Here is a 22,386-nt window from a genome sequence, read left to right as displayed (position 1 = left end):
TCTAAAATACAGATAGTCATACACAGCTTAGCATAGACGTAGACAGCCCAATGTGTAGTTGAGTCGACAATTGATGCATCGTTCAATCACGATGACTAAGATCAGGGTTCATCCCAAGGCAAACCTTCACGCTCTGCGCCTTATGAACAGAAGAGACTTCGTTTGCTTTGGTACAGTTTCAGCTACAACGAGCCTTCTCTGAAGCTGCCGACAATTGCTTCTAAATGGTTCCTTCAGTCACTTCCAGTGGAGGTTCGGCTCCAGGATTGCAGAAGAGATATCCGTTCGTGCTGCGGAAAATAATGGTTCAGCTCCGGCTTTCGGTTAAGCTCCGGTAGAGTTCGATATCCTGGCAGCAGCTGGCTACAACCCACCGATTTGAGTGAGCCCCCCCCCGCCCCCCTTCACCACTAGCAGCCTAATGCCAGATTCATTAAGCCAAAGACGCATGCTCAACTATGGCGCTTTAGCGACGAAGCGACTTCAGACAGCCGTCCCATCGCTTAGGAAAATCTTATAAAAGTGAAGGCGCTAGTATAACCCAGTACATATGTCACGCAAGGTGGTGTTTCAAGAAACTAGGCTCCCGCTTCTCGTCGCGCAGCAACAGTTATAACAGTGCGACCGAGCTAGTTTCCTACAGTTTCCCACGTTGCTCATCGTTTGGGAACGTTATGCTTCACTGCCATGGGTTTTCGAAACCGCAAAGGACGTGAAACAACAGAAAAGGTACAGACACTTCTGGAATGAAATTTACGCATAGTTGCACGTCTCGCTTCTCTGACTCCATTGCATTGCGAGGTAAAGTTGCGTAACACCTGCATAAAATGAGGGCACTGTCCACCTCGGCGTTCACAAACATGGTAACAACGTGGACGTAACTAACTAAATGAAATTTGACGCCAAAGACAACTACAATGACACAATAAAGCCGCCTTGTCGCATTATTAGACAACGCTTCGCATACCATTTTTACCACAAGGCTAAAGATTGTAGTTCAGTTTTCTACCAAATTCGAAAGCATCAGAACTGTCTCTTTCGATGTTAGAGGGAATTTTATCCTTGGTACGATTTTTGGCCATCTTGAGTATTGCCTCTATTTCTATTGCGTTTGCGGTGCTCCACAAAGAAGCATCATAGTATCCTTGATGGGTTGTTTTATTTGGCACTGAGTCCCTACGAGACTAAACAGCCTGTGCACCCTCTCTTCCCTCTATGTACAAAACTCTAAACGGCTATTTTTACACTCGTTTCGGTTGCAAGTTAGTTTGCCATAGTGCCGGCAGAAACTACTGACGGAAGGCATGACGAAGGGATAATGGAAACTGCAGTGAGTGGATACCTTTAAGAGATAATGTTTGAGAACAACTTGCGAAAAATGTTCTGCAATTTTCTGGTGGGCTCCGTTTCATTCTTTTGAAATCGTTGTGAATGACTATACATTCTTTTCACCTGTGGACGTGCCAAGATCGGTTATTGTTTTTCTTGATATTTTATTGGAAAGAAACAGCTAATGAACCCATGAAAGGTGTACGGTAAATATTTGTTATCTTAGTTCAAATGTAACAATGATACAGCAAAATCAATTGAAATTTCAATTTCAAGGACAACATGTGGCAAGTCGGAGCCGAACACACATATTCCACGTCACGCGTGTGCTGTTTCTCTGCGCCACTTATGGCCTTCGTGGTGGGTGTGCAACGTTCTTTCAAGTGTCAGTTGTCTGCTCCTGTGCTTACGTACTACACGCATGCTGGGCGTTTGGGCTGTTTGAAACCATAGATTCATAGAGTCCAGTGCTCACTGGCACACAGGAACGATGTTCTCTCTAATGTTACCCAGAAGTATGAATGGGGAAAAAGCTTACGTTTTCGATCCCATGACGTCAGTTTCAATCTAAAGGCAGAAGAAAAAGAGAAAGAGAATTATTCATATGAAACATTGCAGCGCAGTAATGTGCAGCTGATAATAACCATGGGCACTAGAAGCAAGAATTGCCTGAAAAAAATGCGCTCTAATGCGAATTTTTATCATGTTCTAAATGCGCAATCATGCGCATGGTGATATCGCATAAAGTGCAATATCACCAGAAACATACCGGCAATACGTGGGGCCTGTACTCTAAAATCGTTTACATTCAAAAATTGTTTCAATGATAATTGTTCAAACAAACTTTTAGGCTGCTGTCTCGAATCGTTTAGGACTTCTTCAACAAAAAAAGGAAACGAAAAGCAAACACAGCTACGCGATGGCGGCATCGAAACCCCGCCTTCCATTGCAATATTTCCATTTTCTGACCATCGTGCAACACCTTCCTTCTTTTAGTATGGAAACAATGTTACTATTATGGAGCGAACATTATTCTCAACAAATTTAAATACACACGCAAGAAACCACCTCTACCTCTGTCTCTCTCTCTAGGTACTTCACGTGGTCATATAACTGGAACACTTCTTCAAGTTGTCGAGGTTCATGTGGACGTGGAAGCCATACTACCTTTAGTTTCATACTGTTAAGGGGAGACGTGTAGTGAAGTGGGTTTATTTACGCTATTTACGAGAAGGGTAAGGGATGAGTTGCAACAAGAATGACGGCGGACATTAGACACCGCTTGGTCCTCCTCATGTCCACTAGCTATGCACTTCAACATCTTCTATATACGCAGGGCAATTTCTTCATAACAATGCCCTGTGGCGGCGAAAGCACCGACGTGGTACATGTGAACATAGACTGCACAAAAAAGCACTACTCAAGTTATTAAGGGACGTCAGGGACATGATGCGGCTTGCGTAGGACTACGTGTGCAATGTTATTATCACGTTGTAGTTACAGTTAAGAAAGCAGCAAAACTGTGAATGAGGAAAGTAGAGTTTTAGTGGGCGAACCGGCGCTCTCACAAACATGCTACACACAAACAATAACCATAGCGGCGAACACAGTCGGCGATCGTCGAAAATATCATCTGCCTGTCAAGCACGTCGATCTTTATTCATCACTCGTCGAAACCTCTTGTGTAATCGCTGGTGCCCGCGTGGTTACCAGAAACTACTGCACAATTCTTGCGGAGTATTGAATAGGATAATGCAAGGCTTGGCGGGTGGAACATTTGCGTGAATTCCAAGCAATGGAGGCGCGTCTTATCCTGAGCGATAAAGTTTAACATTTGCTAGCCGGTGAACAGCGGTAACCGATTCAAGCTAAACGAGCGCACCAGTCAATACCCCCTCTTAAAAAGCATCATCCCGATGGCGCAAACGCGAAAGCGAAAACAAAACCACGTTTATTACAGAAACATGAAAACAGAAACAAAGCCCTTAAGTTCGTTAGCGGGTATAGGAAGGTTTCAGACACATCACCTGGATGACTTCAGGTCATGCGCGGCGCCTCTGTGATTCCGAAATGCCGTCTGGCATGACGTCATTGTCCAGCACACCGATACATGGAATTATATTGTAAGGTGCTTAATAGTGTCGTAAAAGTTCCTCACTGAGTCCTCGTCGGCCTTTAGGAGCCCAGCCCTAAACACGGTCGCCGGGCTGGCGTTCTACTTCACATCGTCCTAAATTGTAACTTAGAGAAATAAATTAATCAAGAGGGCACACTCGGCGAAAACTGGCAAGAGAAAACACGTCACGCGTAGTTTTATATTTTTATTCTTTCCCGCTAAATGTAACAAGTTTTGCGTGTGATTGAATTTATACTTAGCGATTTATTTTTCTTGCGTCACCTAGCAACAAGCTAGCGGCACGCCAGACGTGCCATATGCATGCGCCAAGCGTCAAACAAACCGACGAAGCGTGTGAGACCGACTGCAGATGTGGCTTTATGGCCGGTTATGCGACTCGTCTCGTGTGGTTGTAGCCTCCTTTTTTTGGGCTCCCGGCTTATTCTTGCGTTCCTTCTGCACTTCAACACGACACCACTGCACTATTGGACTAAGGCAAGGTGAGAAATTTTGTTTGACACTCTCGGACGCAGTTGAAGCACATTTAGGCTTTCGGCACTGAACTGAGACTTGTGATGCAGTTAGCGAAAAACAGATCGGCTGTCTTGCTGCCGTTAATTTGAGGTAATGACTCGTACTGGGAGAAGTTTGCGATGCATTATAGGACCGACAACATTATTGTAGCTTATTTTGGTAATGTTTAGGCACGCTCACCGCACCCGAATTTCTGACGCACCGAAAAGCAGCTCGATGTGGTGACGGTTTCGCGTGTACTGAATCTTACTGGGGCAAGCTCGTGACGCTTTCCCTGACCCCCCACGATACTGTAATTAATTTTTCTACTTTTTGGTATACTTCTGAAGTACGCGCGCGGCGCCTGGAATTGTGACGCAGTTATTGAAAAACAGCTCGGCCGTGGTGACAAAGTTAGTTTGACGTGTGCTGAATTTTAGCGGGACGAGGGTGTGACGCTTTTTATGTCCCCGCAGCAACATATACCTTCATTCGGTACTAGCGCTTGTCGAAAACGCGATGAACGATTACGAAGAGTGACAGCACGGGTGTGTGTTGCTTGCGCCGTCAGAACGCACGAAAGATGACGCCGTGGAGCTCAACAACCAAGAACTTGAAAATTATGTCTCCTGAACGACTGAAAACAAGCTTTGCACCCACGCATTTATCTTGAGCGCGAGTAGAAGGCATTCTGCGAGCCTCTAACATGGTCCGGCTGAAAGCCTGTGTTGTGGCCATCTCTTTGTACTTGGCATAGCGTCGCTTCGGCTGAGGCCAAGTTGTTTTGGAAACGCGTGGATTTCGGAAACGCGCGTATTTGTGCATTTATTAAAGTGGAAAAAATAATGCCCAGGAAACAGAAAGTGCTTGAAAATCAGATGTTTTCTTCATATTTTATGGTATTGTTTGGGAGGAGTCTATTTTCTAATCCATGTATGTAAAAGGGCCGCCCATGTAAAAATGCCGCCCATTAACCACTTACGCACGTTTCGCCTTTACACGTAGTATTCCTGTTAGGTCTATATTCCAAAATTACACATGCTTGCAATTTATTTTTTCAGCTGATGATATCCGCTAGAACACCGTACGGGAACTACTGCTGCTTACTTGGGGCCACAACATTGAATGAATGCGCAAAAAGCTCAAACCTACTTATCCTATAGAGCAAAATATACAATTCATCATTTCCGAAGACGTCTTGCGTTTACTTTACGAAATTGCACGTGGCACAGATTCGATGGAGGCTTGTAAATATTGTTGTCAATCATTTTTAGTAAATAATGTCACGATTCCGTACGAAAGGCCGCGCGCCGTTCAGCAGCAGAAGCAAAAAAAAAAGAAATAATGCCGCGCCGATTAGCGGAGCCGGCGTGGCGTACTCCAGCTGGCGTTCAAAACACGCGCGCACAAAACCGACACCCGAAGGCGTTAATCCCATCCGCCTGGTACGCTACAGTCAATGCAAGCGCTGGGCTCCATGGGAGTGCCCGCACTTGCTGAATTCCTTTCTTTATGGAGTGTAGTGCCGGTTGTCGCTCCTCTGCTGGTTGCTGATGTGCATACGAGTGAGCTGTCGGGCTACTTCGGCATGCTGGAGATAAGTGCTGATTTGTAGATCCTCCTCGGTGGTGACTTGTGGCAGCGTGGCGTCGAGAGTCGTCGCAGGGCTCCTTCCGTAAACCAGCTCGAACGGCGTGATCTGCGTTGTTTTTTGCACTGGTGTATTACACGTAAGCGAATGATAGGTGCCAAAGGAGGGCATCTCACGTCTTATGATCGATGTCAACGTACATCGCTAGCCTTTCGGCGAAGGTTTTGTTGCGCCGCCCCGTGAGACCATTCGTCCGCGGGTGGTAGGCAGTTTTCCTCCTGTGGCATCTATGGCTGTATTGCAGAATGGCTTGGGTGAGCTCTGTTGTAAATGCGGTTCCTCTGTCAGTTATGAGGACTTCTAATGCACAATGTCGCAGCATGATGTTCTCGAGGAAGAATTTCGCCACTTCGGCAGCGCTAACTTTCAGCAGAGCTCTCGTTTCAGCAAAGTGGGTGATATATGCCGTCACCGTGACAATCTACTTGTGTCCGCATTTTAATGATGGAAAGCATTGCAGCCAATTCATCCCTATCTGCTAAAATGGTCGGCAAAGAAGCTCCATCATCTGTAGTTATCCCGCTGGCCTCGTCGGCGGTGTCTAGCTTCATTGGCAGTCACAAGTTTGACGTAACGAGCGATGTCAGTGATTAGGCGTGGCCAATGGAATTTTTCTCATTTTCTTAATATTTTTCTTAGAGGTGCAGCGGTGGCGCAGAGGTAGAACACGCGCCTCGCGCGCATGAGGTCCGTGGTTCGAATCCCGGTGCCGCGCAATTTTCCATCGGATTAAAAAAATAATCCGCGTGTTGATACAATTGCATAAACAGACCTGGAGTGTCGCCTGATCCCGGTGACCAGAACCGGTAATGCACCCCCTAACCAGAGCAGGATTGGCCACCCTGGTGCAGTACTTGGCCACAACCTCCCATAAGAACACAACAATCAAACCCCGGCCCTGAGTCCCCAGCAGCTGCGAGGCGACTGACCACGGCGGCGGTCAGAACTGTGACACGGAAGAGGTAGCTAAGAATCCCTGGTTCCGGACAGGCCACCATCGGAATATGAACCTGGCAACGTTTAACGCTAGAAGGTTATCTAGTGAGGCGCTGCACTAGCAGTGCTATTGGAGGAATAAGAGGGCAGTAAATGGGATATAATAGGGCTCAGTGAAGTTAGGAGGCCAAGAGAAGCATCTACAGTGCTGAAAAGCGGGCACGTCCTGTGCTACCGGGGCTTAGCGGAGAGACGAGAACTAGGAGTTGGATTCCTGATTAATAAGAATATAGCTGGTAACATATAGGAATTCTAGAGCATTAACGAGAGGGTGGTAGGTTTTGTTGTGAAACTTAATAAGAGGTACAAAATGAAAGTTTTACAGGTCTACGCCCCTATAATCAGTCATGATGACCAGGAAGTCGAAAACTTATATGAAGACGTGGAACCGGCGATGGGTAAAGTCAGCACAAATTACAGTATACTGATGACGACTTCAATGCCAAGGTAGCCAAGAAGCAAGCTGGAGACAAAGCAGTGGTGGAATATGGCATAGGCGCTAGGAATAGCAGGGGAGAGTTATTAGTAGAGTTTGCGGAACAGAATAATATGCGGATAATGAATGTCTTCTTCCGCAAGCGAGATAGCCGAAAGTGGACGTGGAGGAGCCCGAATAGTGAGACTAGAAATAAAATAGACTTCATACTCTTCGCTGACCCTGGCATCATACAAGATGTGGATGTGCTCAACATGGTGCGCTGCAGTGACCATAGGATGGTAAGAAGTCGAATAAGCCTAGACCTGAGGAGGGAACGGAAGAATCTGGTACATAAGAAGCCGATCAATGATTTAGCGGTAAGAGGGAAAATAGAGGCATTCCAGATCAAGCTACAGAACAGGCATTCGGCTTTAACTCAGGAAGAGGACCTTAGTGTTGACGCAATGAATGACAATCTTGCGGGCATCAATAAGGATTGTGCAATAGAAGTCGGTGGCAACTCGGTTAGATAGGATACCAGTGGGCTATCGCAGGAGGCGAAAGATATGATCAAGAAACGCCAATGTATGAAAGACTCTAAGCCCACAGCTAGAATACAACACGCAGAACTTTCGAAGTTAATCAACAAGCGTAAGGCAGCTGACATAAGGAAGTATAATATGGATAAAATTGAAGATGCTCTCAGGAACGGAGGAAGCCTAAAAGCAGTGAAGAAGAAACTAGGAATTGGCAAGAATCAGATGTATGCGTTAAGAGACAAAGCCGGCAATATCATTACTAATATGGATGAGATAATTCAAGTGGCTGAGGAATTCTATAGATATCTAGACAGTACCAGTGGCACCCACGATGTTAATGGAAGAGAGCGTAGTCTAGAGGAATTCGATATCCCACAGGTAACGCCGGAAGAAGTAAAGAAAGCCTTGGGAGTTATGCAAAGGGCGAAGGCAGCTGGGGAGGGTCAGGTAACAGCATATTTGTTGAAGGATGGTGGGCAGATTGCTCTAGAAAAACTGGCCACCCTGTATACGCGATGCCTCATGACTTCGATCGTACCGAAATCTTGGAAAAACGCTAACATAATCCTAATCCATAAGAAAGGGGACTCCAAAGACTTGAAAAATTATGGACCGATCAGCTTACTGTCCATTTCCTACAAAGTATTTACTAAGGTAATTGCAAATAGAATCAGGATCACCTTAGACTTCCGTCAACCAAAGGACCCGGCAGGATTCCGTAAAGGCTACTCAACAATAGACCGAATTCACACTATGAATCAGGTGATAGAAAAATGTGCGGAATATAGCCAACCTTTATATATAGCTTTCATTGATTACAAGAAAGCGTTTGATTCACTCGAAACCTCAGCAGTCATGGAGGCATTACGGAATCAGGGTGTAGACGAGCCGTATGTAAAAATACTGAAAGATATCCATAGCGGCTCCACAGCCAGCGTAGTCCTCCATAAAGAAAGCAACAAAATCTCAATAAAGAAAGGCGTCAGGCAAGGAGATACGATCTCTCCAATGCTATTCACAGCGAGTTTCCAGGAGGTATTCAGAGACCTGAATTGGGGAGAATTGGGGATAACAGTTAATGGAGAATAGCTTAGTAACTAGCGATTCGATGATGTTGCCTTGCTTAGTAACTCAGAGGACCAACTGCAATGCACCCTCACTGACCTGGAAAGGCAAAGCGAAGGGTGGGTCTAAAAATTATTCTGCAGAAAACTAAAGTAATCTTTAACAGTCTCGGAATAGAACAGCAGTTAGCGATAGGTAGTGAGGCACTGGAAGTGGTAAGGGAATACATCTACTTAGGACAGGTAGTGACTGCGGATCCGGATCATGAGACTGAAGTAATCAGAGGAATAGGATAGGACTGGGGTTCATTGGGCAGGCATTCTCAGATCATGAACAGCAGGTTGCCACTATCCCTCAAGAGGAAAGTGTATAACAGCTGTGTGTTACTAGTATTCACGTATGGGGCAGAAACCTGGAGGCTTACTAAAAGGGTTCTGCTGAAATTGAGGACGACGCAACGACCTATGGAAAGAAGAATGATAGGTGTAATGTTAAGGGATAAGAAAAGAGCACATTGGGTGAGGGAAAAAACGCGGGTATATTACATCTTAGTTGAAATCAAGGAAAAGGAATGGGCACGGGCCGGACATGTAATGAGGAGGGAAGATAACCGATGATCATTAAGGGTTACGGACTGGATTCCAAGGGAAGGGAAGCGTTGTAGGGGGCGGCAGAAAGTTAGGTGGGCGGATGACATTAAGACGTTTGCAGGGACAACATCGTCACAACATGGTCATGACCGGTGTAGTTGGAGAAATATGGGAGAGGTTGTTGCCCTGCAGTCGGCGTAGCCAGGCTGATGATAATGATCCTTAAAAAACAGGCACGCCATGCACTTCTATGCAGAAAAGATTTTGCCCGTTGGCCAGGGTCTGGAGAGATTTTCCAATTTGTGGTGAAATGCAGTATGAGCTCTCTGAGTGCCCTCACCAATTTTCTAAATATCTACTGTGGGGGTATGGCGACGACGAGTGACGGGTCAATAGAGAACGAGAACACAAATGTGGGGAAGGCGAGCGGTCGTAGCGTGGAGCTGGAGCAGCAATATCAGAGCGCGGCGGGTCAATACATGCATGAAACGGCCAGAACCTGCTGTTTTCCGGACGAGAAGTGCGTGGAATGAGGAGACAAAGGCTAACAGTAGCGACAATGGCCGGAAATATGGCCAACTAAAGTGCAAACAAAGTATATAGGTCTGTCGTCCTGCGTGCGCCACAGCTTAGGGTGGCCGTGTCAGCTGTAGGACGAAGATAACTGCCGGCCACAGGGCCACTTACAGCACAGATGGGGTGAATGCTTGTGTTCATCACCTCTTCGCATACGGCGGAATTAGAGGTACTCTCATGTGGCACTCGCTGTAGCCACGGGATTGAGGAACAGATAGAGATGCAGCCTCCTCGATTTCGCGCCGGACAAGATGCAGCAAGTTTTGGCGGCAGGCGGTTGTACGTCGTGGCGCGATGAGGCAGTGGTGGTCGAACCAAGTGTTCTGTTACATGACGGCTCTTCGCGTCTTCAAAGCGACATCACTGTTATAATGCCGTTGACTGTGAGGACCTCCTAGTGTACGAGAAAATTAAAACGTCATTGGTGGTACCTTAAAAGATGTGGCTGAGGTTTTTCAGCTTCGGGCATGTTCGACCCTCCAACAGAGTGCTCATACGTCTTTTATGTACATAATGTAAAACTCGGTAGATGTTGGGGCCCGGCACGAAAGTTCCCTTTTGGCAGCTCGCTGGCACCAGACTACCTTCCTTAGTTCAAGCAGTTTTTGATCACAGATGTGCCAACTGGCTGAATCCTCCTGGTGTCTTTGGAACCAAACACTGGCTGTTTCATTCAGGGCTGTTTCATTAATAATGCGGTTAGCCAGTATCATAGTTGTGTTTCAGCGGTTGTTCTTGTTAACTCGTTTGTATTCGATTAGCCAGTCTTGGACGTCCGTGATGCAAGTCCCAGAAAGGTGCCAGGTTCATAGAGTTGCGTCAAGACAATCCTCGTTCTCGTAGCCGAAGCCGAATCAGTGGGCCTATCAGTCGACGTGATCGAATGGCCCACTGTGAATTGTCCGCAGCGAGAACCAGTTATATCTCGTGATAATATAACGTGAGCTCGTGATGTGCTGCACAGATCCACTTAGGTACTTAAACAAAACTCCACCAAGGTGTTACGGGGAGATCGCCACTAAAGAGCCTTATATACACTATTTACAAGGAAGATAAAAGCGGGACCTTACAAATATCTGGCGGACGATAGCCACCACTTTGTCATCCTCTTGTGCGCTAGCTATACACTTCAGCGCCTTCCACACGACTCAATGCACGCATCACTTTATAGAATGTAGTTCCGCTCATTGCGCGGCCGGAACTACGTCGCTTTTCAGCACACGCAGGTTATCGTACAAACCTTTAACAGCTGCTTTCACCCGCTTGAGTTGACTCATGAGACGCCAAATGATAACAGCGTAAGATTTTAGACGAGTTTACATCTTTACCATGACCATGCGTGCTGGCTGTGCGAATGAGGATGTGTGGGATTCCTCTTATCCTTCGGCTGCGCCCAGTCTAAGCAGCTTAAGCGAAGCATTACTAATCTAGGTCTGATTAAAACCCTCAGAAAATTCTGTCATTATGCCATGCAGTGCAGTTTTGTAGCTCAAGTTGATCGGCTTTTGTATGCCGGGTACCTGGTTACACTGAGAAGGTATTAAAGCAGATAAACTAGGACAGTAACTCAGAGGCCAAGTTAGGAGATATTGATCGAAGGAGACCAGTAGTCTTAATATATGTACAGAACGCCTTCCACAGATGAAAAAGGTTTTCTGAAAGCCTAGCATGGAAGTAGCGTTCTCCGCTTCGGATAAGCTACACCGACAGTCAATTCGCTCCACCCACGCACCACTCTTTCTTCTTCGACGCACAAGACGCGCTTTGAGCCTTGTGTCACTGGGGTGGTTTATTCATTTCCATCATCCTATAGTGCAGGAGATATATCGGTCACACGGTGGTTTCCTAAGCTTTAGGCTCAAAGGACGTTATTGTAATGTGTAAAGAGCAATTCAGGGACATATAGGAATTCACTACCGCGATTGTGGATGGATGCCTAATTTTGATCGGTGTGAAGTGCTGAAGAAGCACAGATCACATCTTAGGCGACAGATTATTGAAACTGATTTCCGTACCAAGGGTTGGCAGCACGTGTGTTAGCGCCTGATCGTTGTGCAGATCTTCACAGGAGGAAAAAAATTGATTGACAAATTCAACCGTGCATTAAAATATTGCGCTTCTTCTCTGGCTAATGATGATGCGGTCCTCTCTGGATGAGAGGTTTTGTGACGTATTTTGACGACGCAGTCTAATGGTTTCTCGTGGCTATATATCCTTCGTGCCATCTGCTAATAAAGTGCTTAGCTGTTACAGGATAGCCATTTCCTGCCAAAACATTTTACACACGTCTTTGCATGTACCCTCGCCTGCTGTCATTCTTAGTTCCTGTCATTAAAAAATTTACACATATCTACACAGTTTCGGAAACTCTTGAGGGAAAGAAATGTTTTTTTCGCAGTTTTTTATAGCTTTATATTATTTTCGGAAATTTTACATAACTATTTCTGTAGAGTGTTGACATCTGAGCCACAGAATTGCCACCTGTAATGAGACCAGGGACGATGATGACCAATGCATCAGTGGTTTACTTTTCATCAGTCGCTCTTTTCTCGTAGGTGCGGGTTCACGGCGAGTGATGTTTAGGTGCAATAAGCAAGGACATGTGGCCGGGTGCGCAGAGGAATTTGACCGGCCAGAAACACTCATTCCGGAAATCTAACACCAGCACACCTTGTGCAGATGGCGCGAAAGCGGCTGCTGCATCTTGATGTCCAACGGACCCCGAAAAAATTCGCCCTGGAAAGGAAAGACTAGTTAGCCTCCAGGGCGCTCCCGATGTGGAGAAATTGCCAGCTGCAGGAAGCGACATTAAGAGCAGCATGAGAGAGCCAGCATCTCCAGGATCCTGAGTAAGAACGAGCGCCCTAATATTCGAGCTTCCAAAGTAATTGGCCTCGCGAGCAGAGGCGAGATATACAGAGACACTCATTTTCAGAATTTAGCAGCTAGACGGAGAACTGAGAATGTTGCGGGAACACCACCGTACCCTTGAATGGTCCCCTAACGCGCAATGTATGCACTTAGAAAGCAGGCAGATGACATTTTAAATAAATGCAGCGTGGCCACAAAGAGCGTCTTTGCTGCTTTGCTAGACGAGGCGCAGCGGCGTCAGTTGGTGACGGCACAGTTGTGGACAAAGCGAGGTAATGTCATTGCCGAAGTATCGCCCTTGGCGAATTTACCAGGTTACCAGAAAGCCGGTGAAGCTGTCATGGAGGATAAACGAAATGGCTCGACGCTGTCTAAATTTCATATTGATAAGTCTATTGATAGAACACGCAGTGGCACTTCAAATGCGAAGACAGCAAGCACTAACGCGTCAGAAAAGGAGTAGCTGGCAGCAGCTATGCCAGTTGTTTCATTAGTGGCTGGACAGCACCTCGCGAGTGCTTATGTCCCTGCGGTGAAAGCACCAGATGTCCCGAATGAAGAGGAGGCACTAGCCGAAGTTTGTAGGCGTTGTTAGGCCCATCTCGTGCATAGGCACACAAATCATAGCAGCAAAACGATGACTTGTGTATTTCTTTTTCGTTACACCATTCATTTCCTCTTGATTAGTATTCGAGGGGCTGTATTTGGCTATGTACGTGAATCTTAATTAGGACATGTAACAGATGGTTACCTAAGGCGAAGCGGTTGACGGCGGCTTAGCACTAGGCAGGAGAGCAATCTCCGCCTTCCCACCTCGCACTAAACAAAACCTATTGGACTCTTTCTAACACCTATCTCCGAACTCCAGTGTAGGGTAGCAAACCGGAGGCTAATCTATGGTTAACCTCCCTGTCTTTCCTCTTTATCTCTCTCTCCTCTGATGGACTGAGTCATTAGTGTCTCAAAAATCGAGTTTCACCCGCATGGAGGTTGCTGCCTGGTCCCAGCAAAATAATTCGCCGCATGTGCGGTACGAGTGGTCCTACTCTCGCTCGACATACTGGCGAGGGTGAGACTGTCCCTCTTTACATTGAAAATATAAGAGAGTCGTGTAAATTGGAAGGCTTCTTTTAATTATTATCTCCGCGTTTTAGAATATGCATATAGATAAAGAGAGTGAGAAAGGGTTACGTGCATCTAACATGCAATTGGACCCAATGAATGCTCTCCTCGGTTGTGATTTGTCGTAGCGGTGGTTCGAGACTACCAACCGATGTGTTAAAATGCAGGCCGTGGCTCCTCACGAGTATTGCAGACGTAGCAGCTGCACCTTGCAATTTTGACTCTGCGAAGGTTATTGCATCCGTTGCAATGCAGTAGTTACCGATATATATATATATATATATATATATATATATATATATATATATATATATATGGTCCCGGCTGAGTGGGAGACGGGAAAACCGGCGTAGACGACGTGACGCACACGAGCACTTTATCAGAGCAGTCAGCACGACGTCATCCTCGTCTCTGTTTTCCTACGCGCGCGCTACTTCAGCGTCGTTTTCATCACCTGTCACATACGCGCGGCGACCCTATAGGATGTGGTAATTGCCGCTCCTTTGGAAAAAAAGGCGTCATCCCGATGCACCAGCATCCGAAGCCAGTCCACAGCTAAGCGGCGAAAGCGTGACGTCGTCGTCGGCGATACGTAAGCGGTGTCGCAAGTGTTCCGCGGGGTCGACGTCGTCTGAGCTCGTAGAAAATGTAACGACGAGGTCGAGGACATTAATCACTGCACCGTAGTCCCTCAAGAAATTCATCCCCATTATAAGTTCCTTGCAGCAGTCAAAGAGAATGACGAGGGTGGCGACGAAGGCTCAACCGGTGATTACTATTCTGGCTGTGCATATTGCAATCGGCGTGGTCAACTGGTCGTCGGTAGTTCTGATATTGGGCTCAGTCCACGGCGTCTTCACTTTTCTCAGCCTGTCTGCCAGCTTTAGACTCATTTAAAAATGCGAACCAGTATCGAAGAGAATGGCTACTTGATGGTTATCAATGCGAACGACCAGATCGGTGGTGACGGCATCGGTTACAGGGGGTTTGGTTGGTGTCGTTGGAGTTTTATTGTCGTCGATTGGTGGTGACGGGGGCTCTTGGAAAACTTGACGGTTTGCAAACTCACCTTCGGAGGTCGCTGCCTCTAGTTTCCACAGCGCAGGCTAGGGACATGCCTCTAGAGTCGTCAAGAGAATCGCGACGGGTCAGTTGTGTTTAACGAGCCGGAGATGGGGAACGCGATCAAGGAGTCGTTGAACCTTTCGGCCGGGTGTTTGTAGAATTGCCGTCGCAGGTACGTGGAGCATCAAACAGGAGGTAATTGGAGTTAGGAGATCTTGGATACCCAGCTGCGTGGTAGTGGCGGGAGGTGGGGCGGTAGGTGGACGACAAACAGCTTCCCCGTAGGCTAATCGTCGCGGCACCGCCTGCCAGTCGCGTAACGAAAAGGACTGTAGAACTTCCTCCCAGGCTATATAAGCGACAGAGGCCACCTGACACGCTGGTGCTATGGGAGAAATCGCGAGCTGCCGGATCTCCTCTCGCACAATATCTAGGATGACTTCACGCAGAGATGTGTCACAGCTCTCAGGCAGAATTGAAGCACTCACCGGTTACTTCTTGCGATCAAATTGGCGGTACCGCTGCTGTAGTTCCCGTTCAATAGCGGTAGCTTCCTTAGTAAACTCGACCACTCCGCGAAATTCCTTAACTCCGCGCAGGATATAGCTCCACTTCTTTTCTACGGTCATCTGAGGGTCTGCTCTGCCGAATTGGTGAGCCATAACTTCTGCAAACAGGACAACGCTCTCATTTGGTTTATGAATACGAGATTCGAGAAGGCGTTGCGCGCTGTATCTTCTGTCGCTACTAGTGAATATGTCTAGCAGGTGGGTACGGAAGGCATTCCATGTGGTCAAACTCCTCTGCTGGTTCACAAACCACGTCCGCGTATTGTCTTGAAGAGCAAAATAGACATTAGTCATCTTGTGCTTATAACTGGCGACACGCTCGAATTGGTCCAACCAATCTTGGACATCTTCAAAACATTTCTGTGATCGTAGGATTCTGCAGCGTCCCCTGCGATGGAGTTGCAGTGGCCAAGGACGAAGTAGGTAGATGCGTTCCTTCAGGGTCCTGCAATGGGTTGAGCTTGGGCGTGAGGCCTAGCAGGCGGAGACTACACCAGTGAACAGGAGTTTCGACGAACAAAGGTGATTCTGTGTTCGACGTATGGCTCTGCGAAGGGGTGCCAAGAATGAGGCAATCCTACCCCGCTCCTCCACCAGTGTTGTGGCCCAGTAGGACACGGGAAAGCCGGTGTAGCAGAAGTACAAAATCACTTGAAGCACAGGAGAAGCATTTCCAGCGACAATATGCCTTGCTCAAACAGCTCTTCGCCTCGCGTCAATAGCCACCGGGCTTCGCGTACAGCCCTCAATAGTCCCACTCCACAAGTGCTACAGTGGAACTGCCGGGGGCTCGGCACCTGTGCGACAGAAGTGAACCTCTTGCTGGCTGTGTCGGTCGTCCCTTTGCGTTTTTACTTCAAGAGACTAAACGCACAGATCGGACGCTACCAACCGTCAATACAGCACAGAAGCAGGAAACGACATCGATACCATCAGCATAATGGTATCGCCAGTACAGCCAACGGATTTGTAATACGGGGAAAAGCGGCTGTCTTTGTCTGCATAGACATTCAGCAAACGCAGATTGACACTTGTCAGTACTCGACTGCCATGCAGGAGGTGGTGGCTGTCTGTTGCAACATTGCAAAGCGCAATGCAGTGCTGGTATCGGTATACATGCCCACTGAAGTTAGCTCCCGCACACGCGGTTCACTCACATGGATTCGCGCTTTGCGGAGACGTTACCCAAACGTCGACTTCCTGATAGGTGGAGATTTCAACGCCAAGCATCCGCAGTGGCTGTATGACTATCATACGCCCCATGGAACGGAACTCGCAGATGCCACGGAGTCAGCTGACTTAGTGCTTGCAAATGACACCGACTACCCCACCCACGCCGCCCTGCATAGTGCACAACGTAACACGACCCCGGATCTGAAGTTCTCCACACCAGCTTACGGGAATGACTGGCGATGCGATCCGGACGCCTGAAGCAGCGACCAATATCTACTGTGGATTACATTGAACGCGGGACGAAATGTGCGGCCGGGTGCACTGTGCAGACGACCATACGGGATGCCTACAGAAGAGCATTTGCGGAACAAGCCAAGACTGCATCCGTACGAGCGGACGTCACACGCCTTGCGCAAGGCCACTGCTGAGACTGAGGTAAGAGCTTATGCTCCAACGCCGAACATACATATGCTAAACAATTGGGAAGCACGCAGGCGAGCACAGTTGACATACGCTGGCAAGGGCCGATGACATCGCGACCATGTACTTCGACGTCGCACTGCCATCGCTAGAAGACAGGCCAAGTGCCTGTATCGCGAACGTGGGAACCAGTACTGCTCATCATTCAACGAAAGAATTGACCTCCATCAGGTGTGGCACACGTTAAAGCCTATGACAGGTCAGCGTAAAATACGCAGCACTATCTCAAACGCCTTGCTCAAAACTAGGCAGTCAATCAGCCAATTCCAAGATGATGCCGCGAGGACGTTTTTTCCCCAAACTTCGACGGCCCCCAACGTCCACTTTTACCGGAAAACGCCGCCTCTGACCGATGAGGGCGTCCAGGCCGAATTCTTGCTCTTCGAGCTCGACCGGGCACTTTCTTCTATCGACGCGCGCAGCAACTTCTCGAGGAGATTAACGAAGTGTGGGTAAACGGTGAGATCCCAGCAGGATGGAAGAATTCGGTAATCACACCCATACCGAAACCAAACAGCCAGATGTATTGTTGAACATGCGCCTTGTATCCCTCAAACTTACTACGTTTAAGCTGGCGGAGCGAATGGTCCTGAAAGGCATATCTCACTTTCCAGAAACAGAGGGTCACTTTCATCCAGCACAGACAGGGTTTAGACGAAACCTTGGCACTCATGAGAGCCTCCTACTTGTGAAGGAAGGTGTACTGCGTCGAAAGACAGTCGGTCGCGCAAACCACCACTCGACCATCCTCGTGGTGGCGGACCACCGTAAAGCTTTTGACACTGTGACGCATGAGGCCATCATCGAGGCAGCTGACAGGCACGGAAACACAGGCCACACCCTCAACTTTGTGCGTTCCTTCCTTCAAGATCTCAATTTTTCCATACAGGTAAACTGAGACGTCGGGAAGATTTACCCAAACATGGTGGGAGTCCCACAAAACTCCATACTGTCACTCCTCCTCTTTAATTTGACTATGATAGGCCTAGCTGAGCGACTGGAGACTATTTCCGAACTGGGCTTCACAATTTACGCAGAGAACATAACGTTATGGATTGCGTCACGAACAATTGATGACCAGCAGGAGATCCTGCAAGCGGCACTTGACGTTATTTACTACTACCTGCCACAAACTGCCATGCGGCCATCTCCAGAAAAGACAACATATGTGGTGATCCGAGGTTAATCGCAGGATGATCGAATCAGCCCTTACGCTCCTCTCGCAGGCAAAACGCAGCACTGATAGGTAAAATCAGTGCGCGTTCTTAGGATACCTATTGACCACACAGGCACAGCAGATGCGTGGCTCCCAGACCTTCGTCGGATATGGCACAACACTATGCACATCATAAAACGAATCTGTTTCCGCATGGGAGTTGCTGGCATGGACGTATGCCGAAATCTTTTTAGTGTTTTGTTCACATCCCAAGAGATATACGGAGCACGCTGTTATGACCTGCTTGCTCGGCACTGGACACAGCTAGAGGTACTCCACAGATCAGCTCTCGGGTGTTATCACATGGCTCCCGAAACACACACGTGTCGAGGAGCTACAACGCTATGCAGAGCTGCCTACCCTCCGTGGAACCATCTAGGCATCGAAGGCAGGACATGAGGAACAACTTAACCACACCAGACAAGGCACGACTCTACTTGGCTACATGGGAAAGGATATATAAACTCTACCACAACTGCCATCCGACATTTCGCCGTGGGATGACATTGCGGTCGTCGACGCTACGCCATCGCCCCGAAACATGGGCGTCCAACATGTACACAACCAGGCAGCATTCCCTGCGTGTCATGCACAAAAATTGGCAGGCGCACCGCCAAGCCATGAACAAGTGTACACTGACGCGTCTTTCGACCCACGCACCAGCGAGGGAGCAGTCGCCTACCAGGTAGTAGGTTCTCCTGCGACCCATTCTACCTCTACAACTGCTGATGCCGACGACCCAACGAAACTTGAACACCGCGCAGTAGTCTGGGCATTAGATAGAGTTTTAAGCACCACGCAAGCAAAATACAACGATGTATACACCGACTCTCAGTAACGGCTACTTCAATCTCTTGAAATGGCTACATTAATCTCCATGTTAAGCGATTAAAGATTTAAAGACGGTACCTACCGACAATCTGCTGTGCAGGCTTCCATCGAAGGATAGTTATTACCGTTTCCACCACATCCTTTGTAATGTATTCGGTTACAGCTATCGTATACAGGGCTGTAGGAGAAGCTTTTTGCATAGCAAGTCCTATTATGCTCATTGTCATAACACGACCAACGAACTTTCAGGTTCGTCCTTTCACCGCACTTTGGTATTTCTTCGATTCCTGTGAAGAGAAAACAATCTGAATAAGCGCTTCTTTGTCTTACAATATTTGCAAAGTTACAGCATTGAACCAGTGCGTCCTTCTCCCACACTCCGTTTAACCGGGCGGACACTTAAAGGGGCGAATCGCCATCAGGACGCAACCGCATGCTATCGACTTGCGCATCAGCCCTAGAGTTTGTATCTTAATTAAACGCCTATTTTGTTCCTTGCTTCATAACCCACCCTTCTCATTTTACAAGCATCAATTGAAGGTTAAGAAGACGTTTAGTGTTGTTTTTACAATGCTTACATCTTCCTCTTCCTAGCATTAGAGCCTATAGTGTCTATTTTCAACATCGGTTTCAACTGTCCCAACCTTGCAATACCTCTGCGAAGATGCTAGTCACTAGTTGATCGGTATGCTTCGAGCCGTGCTCACCCGAAATAGAGCATCAGTTGACGAAAAAAATTAGAAAGCTGATTCGAGGCGCAACCTTTTTATAGTCAATAGCTCGAACGGCCTTCCCTTTTCTTTTTCTTCAGTTATCGCAGACTGGATGCTAAGTGCTGCGCTTCCCAAAGGTCAGCGGATTGGCTCGTTCGGTTTAAATTTAAGATTTAATGCAAACGACAGAGAGGGTGTGCAACTAAACGTATTTATCTCTTTCCATCATCTTTTTAAATGCGTGGTTTGAACTTAAGCATGCAAATCATTTAATGACGAGTCGACATCACTCCACTAACATCATTGCCAACATGGTCGCCAGAACACGATTGTGTTGGCTGATATTTGCTACATATTTGCCGTAATAAACCAACATATTGTTTTCTTATTCACAATGTTTTCGCCCCTTTTTCTAAATTTTAGTGTGCTTAACTGCACGCTGTACTAACCTGCGTAACTTTCGGATAGCGCGTGACGACGCTATGCAGGCCGTCGGTGTACGGCGACATCCGTTTAAATGCACTCTATTGGGGCTCGCATGTTTTATTGGCTAGGATAATTATTTCTAATAAAGCACTCAAGTAAAAACTTCAGGAGCTGATTATCTTGTCTAGATGGTCCTTCATCACCTCAGAAAATTTTCTGCCCGCGCACGTTTTCCTTACCGTTAGGACGCTTTCCTACGAAGGGGAAACACGTGCAAGCACTGAAACCGGTACAACACAAACTCAAAAATGTTTTTCTTGCTTAAAACAAAAATTTATTTGATAAAAGTTGCTCAGTTTGTAGACAATGACTATTTCTAATAAATACAATATTTAGCGTATTTTTACCCCGACCATCTGAATGCTAAATTTACGACTAAACATAGGCTGAAACTAACTTTCTTTGCAACTTTGCCGTTAGCTGTACAGACCATTTCACGTTATATTCGCACGAAATTATTTTTCACTAACAGTTAAACTTGCTGGCAATTAGTTCGTGCGAAATATAACCTTTCGATAAAAGTTAGCTTTCTGCGAAAAAATTCCCAATATGCACCAAATTTTGCATATTTTGTGCCGTATAAAAAACTCATGGAAACGTAGAGATCGATAACACCTTTTTTAGTGAAAAGCCTATCTTCATGCTCAAGGGAAAATCGTGTGCTCACCTAATTTAAGAAGAGAACATTTTTTTACAAAGCGTTTTACGACTCATATTTTCCACCTTTCTAAAAAAACTTCACATGTTCCTAGTTGTGTTGAAAAATTGTCTTCGCAGGAATATTTCACAGGAAGGCTTCTTGCTTTAAATAGATAGTCCTCAATCTTTGTTTTCAAAGGAATCGCTGATGGTCAAGCGCCAAGGTTGGGACAGGTGGCCTTGGATGGAATGACCTTGTAACGATGTCGAGGAGCTAAGGTTAACAAAACAACAATAGTTATTAAGGGCGAACCTGTGCCCCCAAATATAGGTCACTGCGATCGTGAAGAATCCCCTGCAGTTGCATTCTAAAGCTGGCGTCACACTATCTTCTTTCTTCTTCACCCGTGACACCTCGTTCGCGTGGCGCATGCGAGCCGGGTCCAACCGGCTACTCGTGCCACGAAGTACGCTGCCTGTTATTGCTGAACAACAACACGGTACGGCGTGCACAGTCCAATACGAAGTGCGCGCAAATTGAATGTGACCAAGTTGTCGCGTTATTATCCCCCTCCTTACTGCATCGACCTGATGCGTGAGCGGAAGTAGGGGTGCCTGTGGGCTCGCACTTTGTGCTTTTTTTCATGACCTCTCGTGGTAGGGTTTCATGCGGACAACATGCACAACTTCCATGGAGTTGCGCTGTCTGGGGCTCTCGTGTCCAGCGAATTTCACTTCGTAAGTGACGACGCTTATACGACGAAGTATTTAGTAAAGGCTGAAGTATCTGCAGAGAAGCTTTTCAGACAGTCCACGGTGTTGCACTGGGGTCCATACCCACACCTTGTATCCGGGTTGATAATGAGCTTCACTGCGTCGCTGCTTGTACCGGCTGGAGTCGATGCCTTGTTTTCGGCGTATTCGCCACCTTGCATCTGTCGTGCCACCCCTGCTTATTGCAAGAAATGATCTAGGTCGTATGAGGTATTGTTTTCTTCATCTAACGGCAACATAGCATCCAAAGTTGTGAATACTGCTCTTTCGAATACAAGTTCAAACAGGGCGACTCGTGTTGTTTCTTGAACAGCCGTATTATATGCGACGGTGATGTACGGCAAAATTTCGTTCCACAGCCTATGTTCAACATCTACATACATCGAAAACATGTCAGCCAGCGTTCTGTTGAGGCGTTTAATTAAACCGTATGTCTGGCGGTGGCACGCCGTAGTTCTCCTATGATCAGTAAGTATCATTTGCAACGAGCATTTCATTAGGTCCGCAGTAAAGACTGTTCCATGATCGGCCATAACAACTTTGGGAACGCCATGCCTGAGCACGATATAGTTGACAAAGAATTTAGCAACTTCGACAACCATTGCACTGTACAGGGAGTCAGTTTCTGCGTAACGGGTCAGATCGTCGGTGGCC

At 47.1% G+C, this 22,386-nt stretch overlaps 1 long non-coding RNA gene across 1 annotated transcript in view; it reads right to left on the bottom strand.

Annotated features, from left to right (window-relative positions):
• Nucleotides 1-22,386, bottom strand: part of LOC139059334 (uncharacterized) — a 79,227-nt gene that overhangs the window by 34,315 nt on the left and 22,526 nt on the right. The window contains exons 2-3 of the long non-coding RNA XR_011514098.1: nt 19,203-19,407; nt 1,868-1,896 (exon numbers count right to left, since the gene is read on the bottom strand). This is a non-coding gene — a long non-coding RNA (uncharacterized lncRNA). The remainder of the gene's footprint in view (nt 1-1,867; nt 1,897-19,202; nt 19,408-22,386) is intronic.

The sequence above is a fragment of the Dermacentor albipictus genome, chromosome 1 (genome assembly GCF_038994185.2).
Source record: "Dermacentor albipictus isolate Rhodes 1998 colony chromosome 1, USDA_Dalb.pri_finalv2, whole genome shotgun sequence".
Classification (NCBI taxonomy): Eukaryota; Metazoa; Arthropoda; class Arachnida; order Ixodida; family Ixodidae; genus Dermacentor; species Dermacentor albipictus.
This window is presented reverse-complemented; position numbering and strand designations above follow the sequence as displayed.